The sequence below is a fragment of the Callithrix jacchus genome, chromosome 19 (assembly GCF_049354715.1).
Source record: "Callithrix jacchus isolate 240 chromosome 19, calJac240_pri, whole genome shotgun sequence".
Lineage (NCBI taxonomy): Eukaryota > Metazoa > Chordata > Mammalia > Primates > Cebidae > Callithrix > Callithrix jacchus.
The window spans coordinates 41,185,346-41,200,797 of NC_133520.1; the positions used below are offsets into that span (position 1 = coordinate 41,185,346).

A 15,452-nucleotide genomic window follows, 5' to 3' on the forward strand; every position below is an offset into this window, starting at 1 on the left:
CTGGTCTTGAACTCCCAACCTCAGGTGATCCTCACACCTCGGCCTCCTGAAGTGCTGGGATTACAGGCATGAGCCACCATGCCCAGCCAATTAATGAGTTTGTAGAACACTTTATAGCTTGAAAAATGCCTTTCAACTAAACAATACTTTCATATATATCCACTCGTTTAATTCTAACATCCATCTATATTATACTCCCCATTCTAAAATGAAGGAGACCAGAACTCAGACAACATCGGACTCGCCCTGCGGGTAACGGAGCTAGTATGGGCACAACTGGGCGTTGGTCCCATCCTGACTCCCGGGCTTGTCTCTCCGCACTTTTTGTGGTAACATCTTGGAACAGATCTTGATGGTTACTGTGATTCAAAGGGAAAAGCAGTGGCAGAGAAGACGACTCAGGTGCGGACCAGACCACGATGCTGTCTGCATATTTCTCAAAGAGGCTTTGGTCATGACAAGGGTTTAACAACTGTTGACTGAATTAATGGACTACAGCATTTTCCTGTGCTGTGAAGGGCCTAAGTCATTCTAAATTCCGCATTGCCAATGGCAGCCGACTGCTCAGACAAAACAAGAGCAAGCCCACGGTTCTGAAACTTCCTTCTTAAAAGTAACACCGAAGCACCATCTGGCAAACGCCACAGTCGGTCAGAGGCAAGATCAACCAGTGATGCTATTTCTGGGCGAGAGTTTGAGGGGAAACGGTATTTGCACAGTCTCAAAGTGTCTCCCCCAAGATATTTACCAAACACAAAAGGAGAATTAAAAAATCTCGGCTCACTGAAACCTCCGCCTGCCGGGTTCAACCAATTTCCCCACTGCTGTGGGGAAACCTGGCAGACACTATCTCAAGCGAGCCATGAAGGTCAACAGCACAGTTCTAAGACAGCAACATGGTGTGCTGCCTGACACGATGCTCCAGAAGAGCACAGACTCACGTGGGTGTGGTATTCCCGCCAAAGCCATACACCTCAAGCTAATCGCAGGAAAATACCCGGCAAAGCCAAACTGAGGGTCATTCGACACAAGAATTCAGCAGGATTTTTCAAAAGGATCAAGGTCGTGAAAGACAGGAAGACTGAGAACCTGTCCAGATCGAAGGGCTAAGGAGAGGAGGCAACAATGCAGCACACGGTTCTGTCTGGGTCCTGGGAGGGGATGAGTGGAAACCCTGGGGAGGCCCCAGCAAGCCTGCAGGTCAGTTTACGGCATTCAACCAATGCTAATTTCTTGGTTTCGATCACTGCAGTGTAGTCATGTAAGGGAAATGGGGTGAAGGATACACAGAAACTCTATTGCAAATTTTGTTTTTTTAAGAGTCAGGGTCTCACTCTGTTGCCCAGGCTGGAGTGCAGTGATGCCATCATAGCTCACTGCAGCCTCCAACTCCGGGGTTCAAGCAATCCGGCCACCTCGACCTCCTGAGTAGCTGGAACCACAGGCATGTGCCACCATGCCTATCTTTACAATTTTTTATAGAGACAAGGTCTCATTATATTGCCCACGCTGAGTACTACTTTTTGGCATTTAAGTAACTCTAAAATTATTTCAAAATAAAATGTTTTTTAAAAGACTGGATAATATTCCACTGTGTCTATATATCACATTTTCCTTATTCACTCATTTGTTTGGATGCTCCGGTTAATTCCATATATTGGCTATTATGAATAATGCAGTAAATACTGGAGTGCACTGAAAAGATTAAATTTCTAAATAATGGCATACTAGATTCCTTTTTTCTGTGTGGTCAAGGAGTAGAGATTTCTGATTAATCAAATATTTTTAAAAGAGTTACCACTTTTACACAGTATAAGGGATATTAGCCATTAACAATGTAGGATTTTTCTCAAGGTGTTATCTCTTGATTTTATAATTACCTTTCCTTGCTTGAAATTTTATTATGTAAAATTTTATTAAAATCTGTTTACATCTGGCTTTTGTTTTCAGTTATTTTTCCTACTTAAGTTTATAATGGAATTCGTTCATATTTTTAAATATTTTAAGATTCTGTTTAAAACCTAGATACTTGTACACAAACTTTATCTTACTATACAGCATGAAGTACAGATTCAATTTTATATTTTTCCAAATAGCTATCCAGTTAAATCTATCCTTTCCCCACACGTGAGATGCCATTTACATCCTAACTTCCCTTATGCACTTGGAACAATTTCTGGATTTTCTATTCTGTTTCATTGATCCATTATGCCATACTCTTTTAACAACAGAGGATTTGCAATATGTTTTAATATCAAATAAAGCTAAACTCACCTCCTTACTCTTTTTATCAGAGTTTTCTTGCCTATTCTTTCATTTGTTTTGTTTTTCTCCACCTAATAAATTTTTTTTCCTTTTCTTTTCCTTTTTTGAGACAAAGTCTCACTCTGTTGCTCAGGCTGGAATGCAGTGGCACGATCTCAGCTCACTGCAACCTCCACCTCCCAGGTCCAAGCAATTCTCCTGCCTCAGCTTCCCGAGTAGCTAGGACCACAGGCACGTGCCACCACACCTGGCTAATTTTTTGTATTTTTTTAGTAGAGGCAGGGTTTCACGGTGTTAGCCAGGAGAGTCTCCATCTCCTGAACTTGTGATCTGCCTGCCTCGGCCTCCCAAAGTCCTGGGATTACAGGCGTGAGCCACTGCGCCTGGCGCCTATTCTTGCTAATTTATTTTTTCATGTGAAAATTAAAATTCACTTATCTAATTCCAGAAAAGATCTCTTGATATTTTAATTGAAATTGTGTTAATAAGTTAATTTAGGATTATTTGACATCTTTATGATTTCAAGTCCTCTTATACAAAAACATATTTCCTTTTTTTTTTTGAGACGGAGTTTAGCTGTTGTTACCCAGACTGGAGTGCAATGGCGTGATCTCGGCTCACTGCAACCTCCGCCTTCTGGGTTCAAGCAATTCTCCTGCCTCAGCCTCCCAAGTAGCTGGGACTACAGGCGCGCGCCACCATGCCCAGCTAATTTTTGTATTTTTAGTAGAGACAGGGTTTCACCTTGTTGACCAGGATGGTCTCGATCTGTTGACCTCGTGATCCACCCGCCTCGGCCTCCAAAGTGCTGGGATTACAGGCGTGAGCCACCACGCCCGGCTAAAACATATGTTTTTCTATTTGTTCATCTATTTTTTATCTTTCAGGTTATCTGAATGTAGCATTTATATGATTTTTGTTATATTTTTGTCTATAAATTTTAGCTTTTCTGTTGCTATTGTAAATGATCTTTGTGTAGTTGAACACTCTCGATGTCTATGCATTAATGCTATTGCCTACTATACTTTAGCAAATATTTTCCTTTGTAGTTTTTCCATTAATTATCTTGGGGTTTCCAGCTATGAAATCATAGATCCAGGAATAAAGACAGTTCTTTCTTCTATCTTTTTTACCTGCTACCATTTAACATCAAATACTTATGTCTGTTATCACCTGTCTAATCGTGATGGTTAATACCTCTAGTCAATGATAAATAATAACAGCAAATGTGGATATCTTTATTTTATTCCTGACATTAACAAAAATGCTGTTTGTGCCCTCTTATTAAGTATGAAACTAGATTTTGGGCTGAAACACACATTTTAGGCTAAGAAAGCATGTTCCTAATTTTGACTTTATTGAGTCTTTAAAATTATGAATGTGTGAATCCTGTCAAATGCCTCTATGGGGATGAGCCTATGATTTTTCTTCAGAGATGTGTTTATACGATGAATTACATTAATAAACTTCCCAACACATAACTATTTTTACATCTCTGGAATAAACTTCTGTTTGCTTAACTGTGCCACTGAATTTTGTTGCTAATATTTTATTTACAATTTCTGTACAGATATTTGTAAGATGGTTTTGTAAGATTTTTTAATGCAATCTTTATTAAGTGTTGGTGTCAACATTATACTTACTTTAGAAAAAGAATTTGGAGGTTTTCCTTCTTTTCCTATTCTCTGAAAGAGATGAGGTAGCACCAGAATTAAACTTTTCTTCTTTGATAGAATTCTCCTATGAAACTATCTGGATTGAAGCCTTTTGGTGAGAAAACTCTGAAAACTTGCCTAACGATTCTATGTAAATTGGTGTGTTTAGATTTTCCATCTTTATGAGATCATTTTGTTGGTTTTGCTTTTTTCATCAATTGATTTTTTTAAGTGCATAACCCAGAAGTTTTTAGTATATTCACAAGGTCGAGCGACCATCACCATCTAATCCTAGAACATTTTCATCACCCCATAAAGAATCCCCATACCTGTTAGCAGTTACCCCCATCCCTCCCTCCCTTCATCTCCTCACAACCACTAATCTATGTGTCTACAGATTTGCCTGCTCTGGACATTTCATGTAAATGTCATATACATGTGGCCTTCTGTGTCCAGCTTCTTTCACTTAGCATCATGTTTTCTAGGTTCATCTGCTTTGTTACACATGTCAGTACTTCACTCCTTTTTATAGCTGAATAATATTCTATTTTATGAATATATTATATTTCGTTTATCCATTCAACACCTGATTGACATGTGAGTTGTTTCTATTTTTTGGCTATTATAAATAGTGCTACTATGATCATTCATTCACAAGTTTTTCTATGGACATATTTTTTTCATTTTTCTTCAGTATATGCCTAGGAATGAATTCGCTGGGTCATATGTTAACTCTACATTTAACTTTCTCAGGAACTACTAAACTGTTTTCTAAAGTGGTTGCACCATTTTATATTTCCACCAACATTTGCTATTTTTCATTTCTAAAATTACAGGCATCCTAGTGGATCTGAAGTAGCATTTCATTATGGTTTTGATTTGCATTTCCCTGATGCTTAGCATATTGTCATGTGTTTTTTTGGCCATTAAATATCTTCTTTAGAGAAATGTCTATTCAAATACTTTGTCCCCATTTTAATTGGGCTGTCTTTTTATTGTTGTCAGTTTTTTTAAATATTCTAGATACTAGACGCCTTACCAGATATATGATTTGCAAATATTTTCTCCCACACTGTGGCTTGTCTCTTTATCTTCTTGACAGTGTCCTTTAAGGCACAAAACTTTTTTAATTTTGGTGAAATTCAATATATCTATTTTTGTCTTGGGTTGCTTGATTTAGATATTGTATCTAAGAAACTACTGTCTAATCCAAGGTCACAAACATTCACACCCATGTTTTCTTCTAAGGGTCTTATAGTTTTATCTCTTTACTGAGATCTTTTATTTTATTTTATTTTATTTTATTTTATTTTGAGACAAGAGTCTTGCTCTGTTGCTCAGACTGGAGAGCAGAGGCGCAATTTCAGCTCACTGCAACTTCCGCCTCCTGGGTTCCAGAGATTCCCCTGCCTCATCCTACCAAGAAGCTGAGATTACAGACATGTGCCACCACACCCAGCTAATTTTTTTGTATTTTTAGTAGAGACAGGGTTTCATCATATTGGCCAGGCTGGTCTCAAACTCCTGACCTCAGGTGATCCGCTCACCCTGGCCTCCCAAAGTGCTGGGATTACAGGCGTGAGCCACTGCCCCCAGCCTTTTTATTCATTTTGAGTTAATTTACATATACAGCATGTGGTAGGGTCCAACTTCATTCATTTGCATGTGGATATTCAGTATTCCTAGAGCATTTGTGGTAAAGACTATTCTTTTTCCTATTAAATTGTCTTGCCACCTTTATTGAAGATCAATTGACCATAAATTAAGGGTTTATTTCCAGACTGTCAATTCTACGCCTTTGATCTATGTGTCTAGCCTTACATCATTATGCCAGTATCACGGTCTTGATTATTGTAGCTTTTTAGTAAATGTTGAAATTGGGAAATAGGAGTTCCACTTTGTTATCTTTTTTCAAGATTGTTTTGGCTATTCTAGGTCTCTTGCATTTCTATAAAAATTTTAGAAGTAGGCCGGGCACGGTGGCTCAAGCCTGTAATCCCAGCACTTTGGGAGGCCGAGGCGGGTGGATCACGAGCTCAAGAGATCGAGACCATCCTGGTCAACATGGTGAAACCCGTCTCTAATAAAAATACAAAAAATTAGCTGGGCATGGTGGCACGTGCCTGTAATCCCAGCTACTTAGGAGGCTGAGGCAGGAAAATTTCCTGAACTCAGGAGGCAGAGGCTGCGGTGAGCCGAGATCGCGCCGTTGCACTCCAGCCTGGGTAACAAGAGCAAAACTCCATCTCAAAAAAAAAAAAAAATTTTTAGAAGTAACTGTCAATTTCTCAAAAAAAAAGACAACTGGGATTTTGATAGCGACTGCGATGAATCTGCTCATCAATTTGGGAGTATTGCCATCATAACAATATTAAGTTTTCCAGTCTTTACACATATGACTAGGATTGGTTCTGGCAAACTGTATTTTACTAGAAAGTCAATTGTTTGAGCTAGATGTTCAAATTTGCGTGTATAGAATTGTATGAACTACTCTCATTATATTTTAAATTTTCCTATGTTTTAATGATTATGTCTCCCAAGTTATCTCATATACTTTCCTAAATAAAACACTGCTAGTGGTTTATCTTTCTATCAGCCTTTTGCAAACAAAAAACAAAAACAAACTTTCATTTTTGGTTCCTACTGTTATCCTGCTTCCTAGCCCCATTAACTCTGTTTTTAATCATCATTCATTTCTCCTTTCTGCTTTCTTTCAGTTTACATTTTTTTCTAGCTTTTTTTCAGTTGGATGTTCTATTCATTTTTTTCATGCTTTCATTTTTCTTTATATAGGCATTTAATGGGTCTTAATTTGGTTGTGTCTCATAGATTCTAATATCATTTCCATCTTCTTTCCTTTTTTTTTTTTTTTTGAGATGGAGTCTCACTCTGTCACCCAGGCTGGAGTGCAATGGTATGATCCTGGTTCACTGCAACCTCTGCTCTTGGCTTCAAGCAGTTCTCCTGCCTCAGGCTCCCAAGTAAGTGGCATTATAGGGGTCCACCACCATGCCTGGCTAATTTTTGTGTTTTTCGTAGAGACAGGGTTTCGCCATGTTGGCCAGGCTGGTCTCGAACTCCTGACCTCAAGTGATCCGCCTGCCTTGGCCTCCCAAAGTGCTGGGATTACAGGCATGAGCCACCATGTCCAGCCTGTCATTTCTATTTTCAAATCTAGTTTCTATTATTGTTATTTTCTTTAAAGTTTTAAATTTAGTTTTCCTAAAATCTTACCTTTGAACTAAGAAGGGCTTTTTATTTATTTTTATTATTATTATTATTATTTATAAGACAGGGTTTCACCATGTTGGTCAGGCTGGTCTTGAACTCCTGACCTCAGGTGATCCGCCCATCTTGGCCTCCAAAGAGCTTGGATCACAGGCGTGAGCCACCGCGCCCAGCCCAAGAAGGGCTCCTTAAACACAGACTTTAAAAGTGTTTTCCAGATTGAGATACGGATTTAGGCATGAAAGAAATTTCCCAGAGAGAGTGTCAATGAAGAGAAGGATGAAGATGAAACTCTAGCGGACATTACTAGTCCAGATAGAAAGATAGCTGTCCTGAAACAGGCTGAGAAGAAAGAGACAGAGATGTTGGATGAAAACAATGTTGGACATGGTGACTCACACCTGGAATCCCAGCACTTTGGGAGGCTGAGGCAAGTGGATCATTTGAGGCCAGGAGTTCAAGACCAGCCTGGCCAACAGGGTGAAATTTCGTCTCCACTAAAAATACAAAAATTAGCCAGGCGTGGTGGCACATGCCTGTAATTCCAGCTACTTGGGAGGCTGAGGCAGGAGAATCACTTGACCCCAGGAGGCAGAGGCTGCACTGAGTCAAGACCACGCCACTGCACTCCAGCTGGGGCAACACAACGAGACTCTCTGTCTCAAAAAGGAAAAAAAAGAAAAGAAAACAAAAGACAATGGTATAGGAAGCAAAGGAAGAGACAACCACCTCAGGAAAACAGTTTGCACAGGATGGGATGGGCAGATAGAAGTCAAATTACAAATGCATGTTGAAGAAGGAACACACTGCTCAATAAAATGCAAAGCTTTTTTTTCAGAGAGAGTCTCACTGTGTGCACCAGGCTGGAGCGCAATGGTGCAGTCTCGGCTCAGTGCAACCTCCACCTCCCGGGTCCAAGTGATTCTCCTGCCTCAGCCTCCTGAGTAGCTGGCTGGGATTACAGGCGCATACCACCATGCCTGGCTAATTCTCTTTTAATATTTTTAGTAGAGACGGGGTTTCACCATGTCGGCCAGGCTGGTCTCAAACTCCTGACCTCATGATCCGCCTGCCTTGGCCTCCCAAAGTGCTTGGATTACAGGCGTGAGCCGCTGCAACCGGCCAGAGCAAACTTTTCTTTAAGATTCTTAGTTATAAAGAGAAAGACAGTGAATCATAGGGCATTAGTCAGAGGTTTTAGTGGATGGAGTTTTGTTTTGTTTTGTTTTGTTTTGTTTTTATGTAGGAGACATTTGTGGGAGAGGATATTTTGAAATAATAATAGAGACCTTTTCATCCATAATCCTTTATGTCCTTCTCTCAGCGTAGACAAGGGCATTCCATGTTCAATGCCACAGAGAGAGGATATCTCGGCAGAATACAGTTGGCAGGGTGAGTGCCCAGGAAAGCTTTGTTATGAAAACAGACAGTAACTTGCCAGGGTGTGGCTAAGGCACATGTGCTACACACACCTGCCCCTGTGGAGACGTCGTGGATCCTGCCTGGCTGTGGGCTGGGGTTTCATAACGGCCACCAGCTCCGGGTGGGATGGAGAGGCCCCGGGTGTGCCAGCTGTGTTGCCCTTTCACATGCAGTTCCAGACTAGCCATGCTACGCAGCAGCTCTGAAGCTCACCCGGAATCAAGAACCACCGCTCGGGTCCACATGCCAATGGAGCTACCACCCTACAGCTAGAGTTTGCTTTCTTTTTTTGTTTTGCTTTTTTTTTTTTTTTAAATCCTGAGACGTTGCCCAGGCTGATCTCGAACTCCCAAGCTCAAGCGATCTTCCATCTCGGCCTCCTGAGTAGCTGGGACTACAGGCATGCACCACCACACCTGGCTAGGGTTTTCTTTCTAAAAGCCCAAATCTAGTCTTCTGCCTTCTCAGCATTATGGATTTGTATCACTTACAGAGCAAAATCCAGGATCCTAGCACATCAAACAAGATCATCCACCGAAGGGGCCCGCCCACCTCTACAGATTCGTTTTCTAATAACACCACACAACTAGGTATAAACCCTCAGCTCATATTATCAGCACTGTATACAGAGAAAAGACAATGTCATATGCATTACACAACTCAAATAATAAATACATTTTGTCATCAGTAAGTTTATAACTTAGGAGAGACAGAAATATAAGCTTTCAGTAAAAAAACAAGCCTGTTAGAGTTACATGAGCAAAGGAAATACGGCATAAACGAGCTCTCAGAAGAAACCGGAGCTGTTACAAAATGAACTCAGTAGTTTTAAGAAAAAATAAACAGTTGAGTGTCACTTCCCAGTAATCACAAAAATAAAACAGAAGATGGTTATGGGTTAGGAGCTGGCGTTAACTACCATCCCTTTAAATTAACCAAAAGCTTACCTGAATTACAGCATCTACAACCTGGCTTCTGGCCTGGTTTCATTACAGCATGGCAGCTCTAAACACGTGTTTCTAATTCCTTTAAAGATGAAAATAATGAATCCCCATGCTACCTGGACCCTGCTACGACCAAATCTTCTCCCTCTCACAGCCATTTCAACAGCATGCGCACCGGTCTTGTTTTTCTTAGCCCTCCCTTTCAGACTCATTGCTTTTCTATACATGAAGATGAAATGCATGAAGTTTCTGGTACTTCTTCTGTCTGGGATACTGAAAAACACTGAATGCTATTGCTACCGTTGACCACGGTCAAAATGGAGTTGACTTGCTCGGTGTATAAAGTGGTACCACTGGTTACGAGCCCCTACCTTCCTGCAAACAAATTCAGAGACAATTTCAGCAAACTCCTGAACCCTCTCATGAATCTACACCAATGCATCTGATATCCACGGCTTGGGATTCACGGAGAAGTCTATGTCATGCTTCTCAGAAGTAGCAAAGTGATGATGGCTCTTCTACACCCCATCAGCCCTCCCTGAATGGGGCCATCCTATTAACCAACTTCCACCTGAGACAGTGCTCACCAAGATACCTAAAGGACCCAAACCCTTCCCTGGGTCCCTGCGGAGCAAAATCAATAACGGCGCTATGTGAGGATAACAGTCCCTGCTGTAACAAACTCCAGCCTCCAGTGGCTTAACACAATAGTCATGGAGGCGGCTCACATAAAATCCAAAATGGACTTTGCTGATCTGCGGATGGCTTTCCTCCAGAAACCCGAGCAGGGACCCAGCTCTCTCCATCTTGTGGTTCCATAGTTTTCAGATGGCTTCTAATGCCACTCTATTGGATGTATCAAGTTGTAAAAGGAAAAACACCTCCCATATGGCCTAGAAGCAGCACACATCACCTCCATCCACATTTGACTGGCAAAAACTAGGTCACGTGGTCTAGCTAGACCATAATTCCCAGCTCCCCTCTATCTGCAAGAGAATCTAGGAATTACAGTCTAGCTACATGCTCAGGAGGAGAGGAAACAGAAGAATTAGACTACCCGATCTCTAGCCAACCAGCATGACATGAATCACCAGCACTACCAGGGAGGGGATGGTAATAAAACAGCGAGTTTCCCAGAGAGTTCCCACTGCTGGCCTAGAAACTGGGTTGGAAGGGCCTGATTATCAGGCTCGAACACCCTCCTTAGGAGTTCGGAGTAACTGTATCCGATGAGCGGTAAGGTCTCTGCCAAACCCACACTTCCCTCCTGAGACTTTCGGAATGTATAGTTGCTATGCTTTGTACCATTTGATCTGCCTCCCTGGGCAAAGCTGCTTGAAGCAGAGATGGCTGCTTAACCAAAAAAAGACATCCCCCCATAGGTCTGCAGGAGAGGGGCTGATGCACTTGAGTTCTGCTCCACAAAGGCACGCACCACCGGATACGGACAAATGACCAAAGCAGACTTTTCTTCCGTCTGCCTTAGGAGGTTTAAAGCAAGACATACAGATGGAAGAGAGACGGAAGAGGAACAGCACAGAGAGAGAAGGCAGAGGCAGGGCGCAGAATCATAAAGCATCTGAAGCCATGAGGAAGCAGATGCAAAGGGGCAGGAGACACACAGCAGAGATCAAGTCAGGAGCAAAACAGGAAGAAACTGGAAAAGCAGAAATAAAAGAGGGGGAGTGGAGTCGCCAGCCTGTTAGATTACCAGTTGATGTGCAGTCAACAGAGTGACTTGAAACACTAGAGCCCCTGTGTTCCCTTAATGGCAACACAGGTCACTGCAGTGCACTGAGAGGCTGAGAGGCTGCGATGCCGCGGGGGTTTTCCTGTCTGTTTGTTGGTTGGTTGGCTTTTTTGTTTGTTTGTTTGTTTTTCTGCTATTCCTTATAGAAATAAGTTCCTTCTATTAAATGGCATAGTATTTGCATATAACCTATGCACATCCTCCCATATTTTAAATCCTCTCTGTATTACTTACAATACCGTCTATCACTTATTTCCAAACCTGTCCTTACAATAAACTTGTTCTGAGAAAACTTAAAGAATATTTGGTCCCATCCAACCTGACAGAGCATGACCAACAGAATGAAAAGGAGCCCAGTTTCCAAACAAGTCTGGACCACAGGAATACACAGTAAGGCTTTCTTGGTTTGTGTTTATTCGATGTTTCAGCGCTCATCATGAAACTACCATGAGCTATTCTTCGTGATGCATTGGATTAAGTCTTCCACACTGTTCAAGTGAGTCTAATATTGCTTTCCCATATTAAGGAGAATAGGTTGAGGCTGCAGGATGTAGGAATCTGGAAGCCGCAGAGGGTACACACCCAGAGGCCACAGTAATTTTATACCCAGAGGCCTCAGGAAGTACACTCCCTGAAACCACCAATCCTCAGAAAGCCTCTGGCTCCCCACTATTAAATTCACACAGCAAAATGTGCACCTGATCTAGACGTCCAATAACAATAGGCAGGCGCGGTGGCTCATGCTTGTACTCTCAGCACTTTGGGAGGCTGAGGCGGGTGGATCACTTGAAGCCAGGAGTTCGAGACTGGCCTGGCCAACATGGTGAAACCCTGTCTCTACTGAACATACAAACATGAGCTGGGCATGGGGGCACATGCCTGTAATCCCAGCTACTCAGGAGGCTGAGGCAGGAGAATCACTTGAACCCAGGAGGTGGGGGTTGCACTGAGCTGAGATCGTGCCACTGCACTCCAGTCCAGGTGACTCCATTTCTAAAAGCAACAACAGACGGGGCTGGGCGTGGTGGCTCACGCCTGTAACCCCAGCACTTTGGGAGGCCAAGGTGGGCAGATCACCTGAGGTCAGGAGTTCCAGACCAGTCTGGCCAACATAGTGAAACCACTTCTCTACTGGAAATACAAAAATTAGCTGGGTGTGGTGGCGGGCACCTGTAATCCCAGCCACTTGGGAGGCTGAGGCAGGAGAATTGCTTGGACCCAGGAGGCGGAGGTTGGAGTGAGCTGAGATAAGGCCACTGCACTCCAGCCTGGGTGACAGAGCGAGACTCTGTCTCAAAATTGAAAAACAGACAGATAGCTATAATCCAAAGTTAGCCTCCAAAGTTATAGAAACAGTCTTCTTTATTAAAATACCCAGTTACGGGCCCTGAACAGGGACGCCGGAATCCAAGTGTTATTTTTCTTGTCACAATGCCATCCTATTAACTTCCATCTATAAAGCCGGAAGGTCCTAGGAATCCCATAGCTTACTGGGACTCCTAGGACCGACCCCAGGCCCTTTGCAATGTCCTCCAATACATTAATGCTTATGGCATTCCTGCCACTTAGCCTAAGCTTGAACTGGAGAGCTACCTCCATTCTAGATGCTTGAACGCTACTAAAAAGACATGAAACGAGCTTCATCACAGATGTGGCCCCACTCCATGGGAACCATCACTCCATGGGAACCAACACTCCATGGGAACCATCACTCCATGGGAACCAACACTCCATGGGAACCATCACTCCATGGGAACCAACACTCCATGGGAACCATCACTCCATAGCTGTTTTCTGAGATTTATCCAAGTTATACAAGTAGTCTTCATTCATACATAAACCTGTTTTTGCAATTCATTTCTTACTGAGGGGTGTGTGGACCCAACAATCCCCATTTCTCTTTAATGTTTTTCCACTGCACAAATGCAGACCCAGTAACAATACCATTTTGACAAACTCTGAGTAGCTTCCAGCTTGGGGAAACTCCCATGCAATCTCTCCACACTGCTCACACTTTTTACTACCTGATAAACATGAATTGCAAAATGTCATTTTAGTATCTCTTCAAAAATAGAACTATATGTGAAAAAGTAAAAGTAATATTTATACTACCTCCAGTGCTCCTAGGAAAAGTTATTTCTAATCCATTACAAATAAATTCTTGTTACTACTTCTTACCGAATTTTAGACAGGACCTAGTACACTCATGAACAAAATATGGGAAAAATACAATGGAATATTATTCAAAAAGGAATAAAATTCTGACCCATGCACAAGATGGGTGAACCTTGAGAACATTACGCTAAGTGAAATAAACCAGACACAGAAGGACAAATATTGTTTGTTTTTTAAAAATGGAACGCTTCACAAATTTGCATGTCATCCTCGCACAGGGGCCGTGCTAATCTCATCTGTACTGTTCCTATTTCAGTATATGCGCTGCCACAGCAAGCACGAGAAGGACAAATATTGTGCTCTTCCATTTATATATGAGGCACGCGGGATAATCAGACTCACAGACACAGAAAGTAGCCCGGTGGTTGCCACGGGCGGCAACAGGGAGAGATACAGAATTATTACTACACAGGTACAGAGTTCCAGTTTGGGAAGGTGCAAGGCCTAAAGTGGACAGCGGCGATGCCTGCACAGTGACATTAACACCACAGCATTCTATGCTAAAATGGTAATCGTTAGGTTATCTGTATTTTACCATAGTAAAAAATACACACAGGCAGGCGCACACACACACACACACACACACACACGTACATATTTGCATGGAGACTCTCTGGAAGAATGAGAGAAAACTGTAGCAAACCTCGCCTTTGAAAAGGGGAACTGGATAGGTAAAACCGAGGTTTACTTATCACTGCATATTATTTCCACCTTTATAATTTTATCCCATTACATATACCATCTATTCAAAAATTTAATTTTTGATCAGTCTTAACTTCTAAACACAGAGAAGGAAAATATATATAAGTGAAAATGTAGCCAGGTGGGCTCATGCCTGCAATCCCAGCACTTTGGGAGGCCAAGGCAAGTGGGTCACTTGAGACCAGGAGTTCGAGACCAGCCTGGCTGGCCATCATGGTGAAACGCTGTCTCTACTAAAAGTACAGAAAAAAAAAATAGCTGGGATTGACCTGCAATCCCAGCTACTCAGGAGGCTGAGGCAAGAGGATCACTGGAACTTGGGAGGTGGAGATTGCAATGAGCCAAGATTGCTCCATTGTACTCCAGCCTGGGCAAGACAGCGGCACTGTCTTAGGGAAAAAAAAAAAGCCAGGCACGGTGGCTCATGTCTGTAACCCCAACACTTTGGGAGGCCGAGGTAGGTGGATCACCTGAGGTCAGGAGTTCAAGACCATCCTGGTCAACATGGTGAAACCCCGTCTCTACTAAAAATACAAAAAATTCGCTGGGCATGGTGGTGTGTGCCTGTAATCCCAGCTACTCGGGAGGCTGAGGCAGGAGAATTGCCTGAACCCAGGAGGCGGAGGTTGCAGTAAGCCGAGATTGTGCCATTGCACTCAGCTTGGGTAACAAGAACGAAACTCTGTCTCGAAAAAAAAAAAAGAACTTTAAAATATTTATTTTACGGCCGGGTACGGTGGCTCACACCTATAATCCCAGCACTTTGGGAGGCCGAGGCGGGTGGCCTATTTTAAAGTTCTTATGAGAGTTTTGCTACATATAACATAACATTGCTCATCCAGATTAAACAGGGGAAAACCAAGTCTGAGTTATTTACTTTAAGAATATAAAATGGGACCAGGTGCGGTGGCTCACGCCTGTAATCCCAGCACTTTGGGTGTCCGAGGCAGGCAGATGACTTGAGGCCAGGAGTTTGAGACCAGCCTGGGCAACTCAGCGATACTCTGTCTCTACTAAAAATACAAAACTTAGGTGGGCGTGGTGGCAGGCACCTGCAATCCCAGCTGCTCGGAGGCTGAGGCAGGAGAATCGCTTGAACCCAGAAGTTGGAGGTTACAATGAGCCGAGATCGCACCACTGCACCCCAGCTTGAGCCACACAGTAAGACCCCATCACAAAATAATAATACAAACTATGTATGTATACAAAGTAGAAGAATTATAATAGCTAATATTGGTCTTAACTTTAAATACCAAGCTAATATTGTTCTAAGAGCTTTATGAATGTCCACTGAAGAGAGTGGTTCTCAAA

The 15,452-nt window shown here is 42.4% G+C and overlaps 1 protein-coding gene and 1 non-coding gene across 9 annotated transcripts in view; both read right to left on the minus strand.

Moving 5' to 3' along the window:
• Positions 1-15,452, minus strand: part of DRC8 (dynein regulatory complex subunit 8) — a 122,989-nt gene that overhangs the window by 77,380 nt on the left and 30,157 nt on the right. The gene's annotated exons all lie outside the window — the stretch shown is intronic.
• Positions 13,613-13,719, minus strand: LOC118149579 (U6 spliceosomal RNA). The gene has a single exon (XR_004737156.1). It is a non-coding gene; the product is annotated as a U6 spliceosomal RNA (small nuclear RNA).